Source organism: Alligator sinensis, unplaced genomic scaffold (assembly GCF_000455745.1).
Source record: "Alligator sinensis unplaced genomic scaffold, ASM45574v1 scaffold999_1, whole genome shotgun sequence".
Classification (NCBI taxonomy): Eukaryota; Metazoa; Chordata; order Crocodylia; family Alligatoridae; genus Alligator; species Alligator sinensis.
Genome location: NW_005842571.1, coordinates 795685 through 802387, shown reverse-complemented (window position 1 = coordinate 802387; position 6703 = coordinate 795685).

The following is a 6703-nucleotide window of genomic DNA, read 5'->3' as shown; positions in this document are numbered from 1 at the left end:
CCCCCTACTACTTGGGGTGTCTTGTTCCTTCTTTCCTCATGTGTCCCAGATCCCCTCTTCTTTGTGTCCCTAGTAATAGCTCCCTCCTCTCCTTGGTTTCCTGCCAGTCTCTGAGCTTTCCCCAAAGCTCCCACTGCATCCTCAGTGCACGCTGGGCATCTTCCACCCTCCAAAATTCTATCTTCCCCTGGCCAGTAGATCTTCCGCCAGGCCCTGTGTACACTTTTACAAGCACGACTCCCCCGACTCTAGCTTCAACTATTTGTCTCAGGGTCCACCATCTGACTTGCCCTGGGATGTTATTAACATACTGTGATAGGGGGCCTCCTCGGGGCCGACGTCTGTGGCCCGCCCACCTGTCCTTGGGCAAACGCTCACTATCTCGCCCGCCACGCCTTGGTGTTAATTGATTCAATTACAGATGTCAATTAAGCGGGAGGCTGCCCATTTTAGTGCCCTGATGCCAGGGGGCTCTCTCTGCGGCTCCTATCCGCCCCAGTACTGCAGCCCAAGCCTCGCAGATGGCATCTTGCTGTTCATCTAATCACCGGCCCCACACTGGGCCCCAAAATCATCCATTCAGGACCCCTCTCTGCTCCCTCCAATCAGGTGGCCTCTCCGCCTTCATCCAGGCTACCTAGCCCCCCGAAGCTATTTTCCCCTCTCGGGCGTGGTCCCCCCGGGACCTTCGGCCACTAGCCCTGGCCCACCTCCAGGCCAGTCGGGACCCCAGGCCCCCGGCTCTTGGGCGTCCCTCGCAGTGGGCCCCTGGCCCTTTTGACCCTCCTGGTCCTGGCCCCAGCTTGGGCCAGTCGAGGGTACTCTCTCCTTCGGGCTGGGTCTCTAGCCCCTCACTCTCTCCCCTCGGGCTCACCGCGCCACTACCCCCTTTCTCCCGGGGTTCACTGCGGCACCACGCCCTCGTCACTCTGTCTCTCGGGGTCCGTCCTCTGGGCCCCTCCAAACATAGGGTTACCCACCCGGTGGTGGGAGCTAGGGGTTAAGGCGCCCCAACCTGCCTTTCACCGGGGTGATAACTGGCCTGGCATTTCCTGGGAGCTCCTGCGCCACTGAGATCCCCACCAGGCCACCTACTCCTGGCAGGGTGCAGTTTCAGGTCATGCCCAGGACCAGGAGCCTCCTTACCATCCCCTTGCAGCTCCCCCTTACCTCCTGGTGATCTCATCAGCCCTCCGGCCAGGCGATGTTGCTGCCTGGCCTCCAGCAGCTCAACAGCCGTGTTTATATAGGCAGCCCTTGCCTCTAAAATGGCTGCCCTCGTCAGGCACCTGGCGGCTGCCAGCTCCAGGCCCTTAAAGTGGCAGGCACACACTGTGCTCTGCCACACATACACACATGGCCGTCTTCCTCCCCTTTGTTCTTTTTCCCACCAAAGTACCTTGGTTGTTGAAGGACCTCCGGCCTCCTTAGCTTGACCTGCTAGACTGTATTCAGTCTAGTCTCTGTTTCTGTGCAGGGCTGGATACCTCATCCTTAGGGTGAAGCTTGAGACCTCCTTCTCCTCCCCACTTAGTTTCCCTGGGATTTTGGCTCCTCCGGTCCCTCTCGGGCCTTTGGGCCTCTCTGTTACTTAGAGGTCCTACCGCTCTCTCCCCTTTGGAAGTGGTACCTTGCTTATTATATGCCCGAGCCTGGGCCATTTTTGGTCTCTGATCTACTTTCCTCTGTTGCCCTTGTTTTGGTGCAGTCAATATTCCAGCATCATGCAAGCCTGCAACTTTCTCTAGTTTTTCCCTCAGGCTGTTCATTTCTTCAGTGAATTGGTTCACCCACTGACCCCATCTCTGATTCAGGCACTCCATTACTGTAGCGGTGATCTCTTCTTTCATCCACGTGGGGTTTACCCCTGAGAGTGCCTCCATCCTTGATTTCCTTTCCTGCTGCTCTGTTTCCTCTTCTTCTCCAGGAATCTCTAAGCCTTTTGTCCTGGATGGTTCCTGATTTTTCAGGACCTTTAGGAGCATGGGCTGCACAGTCTTTACCAGTTTTTCTGTGTTTATTAGAATCTCTTTCAAGCCTTTATACTCCATAAGGTGCTCCTCGTATCCTGCTTTAATCTTGGAGGCATATTCCTCCAACCGGCTGCTTATTGTGATCAGTCTCCTGCTTTGTATTTGAGCAGCCTGTACTGATTGTTGTTCGATTCTCTCTTGCAATGCCAGCTCCCTGGCTGTGCCCTCTTTTAACAGGGTCTTCAGGGACCATATCTCTTCCCCCAGTTGGTCCTTTAGTCCTGCTTCTGTCTGGGTCGCTGTACTTGTTACCTCCATTTCCACTGACTCCCCAGAATCTTGGCCTTTTGCATCTATCTGATGGTTTGTTGCTTGTAGAGTTTTATTTTCTGCTTCCAGGGCCTGAATCCGCTGCTCTAAAACTTGCCTTTGAAGCTGTGACTGCTCTTCCTCGGCGTTTGTCACTGCTTCTCTAGCCGAGCTGTCTTCTAAGAGGGCTTTAAGGCACTGTACCTGATCTCCCAGGTAGTCTTTTTACATCTCCGCCCTCTGCAGCTGGGACTGTAAACTATCGTGCTCTCTCGCTCTGTCCTCTAGCTCCCTTTCAAGTGACCGGTTTTGTTCACCCAGTGTCTCATAATTGGCCATGTATGCCTTTACCTTCTCCATCTCCCAGGCGATTACCTTCCCGTTTTCTTCGGCCTGAGCCTGATTTTCACACAATTTATCCCGCAGCTCTTGAGCTAGTTGTTCTGCTCGTAAATACTTCTGCTGCCAGTCCTCCACCTCGTCCTGCAAGTCCTCTATGCGTCCCTCCTGACTGCGGCCCTCTCGCTGTAGGGCGCCTATTAGGCCTCTTGACATTCCCCTCTGCATCATCTTTAATGTTGCTTCTCCTTGCAGGTCTGTGTTGCCGTTGCCTTTATAAATACCACTATCGGTTCCTGTTTTAGCCCTAGGGTTTGTCTTTCCCTCCGCAGGAACTTCAGTTTCTTACTCGTATACGACCTTACTTTCCTGGCCAATGCACCACTGTGACAGGTTGTCGCTCTGGGCCACCCTCACTGTGGCTGCGTGGCTGCCACACCTGTCTCTGGGGCAACCACCCACCTACTCGCCTGCCATGCCTTGATCTTAATTGAATAATTAGTTTTAATTAGCGGGAGGCTGCCCTTATACTGCCCCGCTGCTAGGGGGTGCTAGCTGCGGCTCCGTTTCCTCCCCTACACCGCAGTCCACACCTCGCCGATGTTAACTCAGGTCTATCCCTATCTTGGCCCCTTCCTGTTCTCTCTGGGCCTTCTCTATGATGCTAGACTTCCTAAATGTTGCCCCCCTGTCTGGGGCTCGCCATGCCCAACTTGGGCTTCTCAGTAGTGCGACCCTCACCTTCTGGGGCTCGCCGTGCCCCACTTGGGCTTCTCAGTAGTGCGCTCCCCCTTTCTGGGGCTCGCCGTGCCCCACTTGGGCTTCTCAGTAGTGCAACCCCCCTTCTGGGGCTCGCTGTGCCCCACTTGGGCTTCTCAGTAGTGCAACCCCCCTTCTGGGACTCGCTGTGCCACACTTGGGCTTCTCCTCGCATCCTGCCTTAGGGAGCTCCTGACTCTCTGGGTGCTGGCAGGGAACCGCCTCAGGCCTCTGCTCCTGGGCTTTATAAGGGCCAGGCCCTGTCCCTTCTGGTCAGCTGACCTGCTTTGGTTGCCCCGGCAACCCACAGCTGTGCTCCTTAGTCACTGCTAGGGTTCCTTCCCTAACAGTTTTCCCCTCTTCAGGCACAGGGCACCTCAGTGCTCTGTGACACCAGAGCTATGACTGGTACCCGTTGGAATGGACTGGTAACTCCTGGACGGATCATCATGTCATACGGTCCATCATGCACAAAACAATGCAAGCAAAAGAAGCTATCAAGGAAGAGGCTCAATATCAAGTGCTTGAAAGACCCTGCTACTAGTGAGTACTACAGCAGTACTCTCCAGCCTCCTTGATGATGTTCACACCATTGTTCATTGGGAGTGCCTCAAGAAAGGCAACCATGAGGCCTACAAAAAATCCCTAAACTTCCTTGCTAAGAAACGTCTCATTAGTTCAATGAGAATGACAGGGAAATCCAAGCTCTCATGGACAGAAAAAGACCTTACAACGCTTGGTAGAATGAAATGAACTCCAAAACAAGAGTTATCACCACATTACAGCCAGGACCCAGAAGAAGATTTGAGAGTAAAAGAACAAGTGGTTGGAGGACAAAGCAAAAGCGATTCAAAAGTTTGCCAACAGCCATAATGTGTAGTTTCTTCAGCACAATCAAAGCTATCTGTGGGCCAAGCAAACAAAGAGCCATCCCTCTGAGGCATAATACTCTTTAAAGACATTTCCACCATCAACACACAGTGGAAGGAGTACTTTCAAGAGCTCCTGAACTGAGATTCAAACATCACAGACAGCACCTTCAAAGCCATTTCACAACATCTCATTAAGAACTACCTTGCAGATCCACCAATTTATCAAAAGTCCTTGAAAGCCACTAAGCAGATGAAAAACAACAAAGTATGTGGTCCTGATGGAATAGTAGCTGAAATGTATAAGGAAGGTGGAAAGAAACTCTTTCTCCAACTGCACATTGTTCTTATGAAAATCTGGAAACATGAACATATTTCCAATGACCTGAGAGATGCCAAAATCATTACTGTATTCCAGGTCTGCCACAATTAGCATGGTATTACACACCCATACATATCTGGGAAAATCCTCGTCCACATTATCAATAAATACACCTTTTTCACCAAGGAGATTCCACTTGCATCCCAATGTGATTTTAGACCACTCAGAGGTACAATAGATATGATCTATGTTGCTAGACAGCTGCAGAAGTGCCTCAAGCAACACTGAAATCCCTACATGGTCTTCATTGACCTGACTAAGGCCTTTCATTCAATCAACAGAGAGGCCCTGTGGAAGATCCTGATGAGATTTGGATGCGTTAAAATATGTTACTATCATCAGACTCCTTCATCATGAAATGACAGCAACCATCCTAAGAAATGGCTCAAAAATGTCCCCCTTCATTATTAGAAGTGGAATTATTAGAACTTCATTATTAGAACTGGAATTAAGTAAGGATTTGTGACTGAACCAACATTTTTCCATCTATATTGCAACTATACTGTGTCTCATTGCCAGGGATCCTGGTTTTCTCTGATAAAAAAATATATCCCAAATTTTCTGATTTTAAAAAATGACCCCAAATCCATGTGCCTGCGCACGCACGCACGCACGTACACACTGTAATTGCCAGCTTATTGAAATTCAGTAATGAAGGTGCTGGTTATCTTGGATGTGGAACGTAATTGGTTGTTGTTAAAGAGATTCCTGTTTATGTGATACTGGATGCTGACTCCAGATAGAAGCAGGGATCTTGGTTTTCTCTGCTACAAAATAAATCCCAAATTTTCTGGTTTAACAAAATTACCCCAAATCCACATTTTTCTGTGATTTAAAGTTAAACACCACTAATATATTTGTGTGCGCCTATGTTTTAGTAAAAAAAACCCCAAATCCACATCTTTCCATGATTAAAATGAAACACCACTAGATATAGATGAATATAGATATAGTATATTGTGGCAAAGTGGGGCTCCCCGACTAGCCACAGTGCTAGCTTCCCCACTTGCTTTTGGGCATGCCTCCCACCTGACTCATCTGCCATGCCTTGTTGTTAATTAATAAAGTTGTTAATTAAGGTGGGAGGCTGCCCATTCTTGCCCCAATGCCAGGGAGTCTTATCTGTGGCTCTGTTCTTCCCCTACACTGCAGCCCAAGCCTCACAGATGGCATCCAGATGAGACTGTCCAGCTGTAGACAGGGAGCACTAAGGTTAGGCATCATTACCAAATCCCAGATAACCAACACCTTCATTCCTGAATTACAATAAGCTGACAGTTACATTGTGTGTGCCCACTCAATTGAAGAGTTCCAAGTCATTCTTGGTTGCTCCTGTGAAGTGTATGAAATTCTTGGTCTCGCTGTCAACTTTATGAAAACCAAAATACTTTACCAGCCCATCTCAAGCCAATCAAGTGCTCCTCCACATATTACAGTTAGAGGGCAATATCTGGAGAACATCAAGGATTTCCCCTGCCTGGGAAGCCCCCTTTTCCAAAAAGTAAATACAGATGATAATATTCAACATCAAATAAAATCTGCCAGTGTTGCTATTTGGCATCTCCTAAAATCAAGGCTTCAATTATCATGACGTCAGGACCCAAGCCACAGTTTTTGTCTACCAGGCCATTGTCATTCCTACCCTGCTGTATGGGTGTGACATATTAGAAACACCTGAAAACCTTGGAATGTTACCACTGGTGACGTCTTCAGAAAATTCTCCATATTAGTTGAAAGGACAGAAGAATGAATACCAGTGTTCTGGCTCAAGCAAATTCTACCAGCGTTGAAACCATCTTTATACAGCACCAGCTCTGTTGGCCAGGGCATATCATAAGGATGCCTGATAACTGGCTTCCAAAACAGGTCCTATACTCCCAACTCACAGATGCCTACCACTTTAGTAGTGGGCAGAAGATTCAAAGACACCTGAAAGGTCAATCTGAAGAATTATGATATTAACATCAGTACTTGGGAGACTTGGGCTTTAAATCTCCCCCAAAGGCAAACAAGGTATTGATCACTATGAACAAACTTGCCTCCCTATGGAGGCAGAGAGACAAGAGAGACAA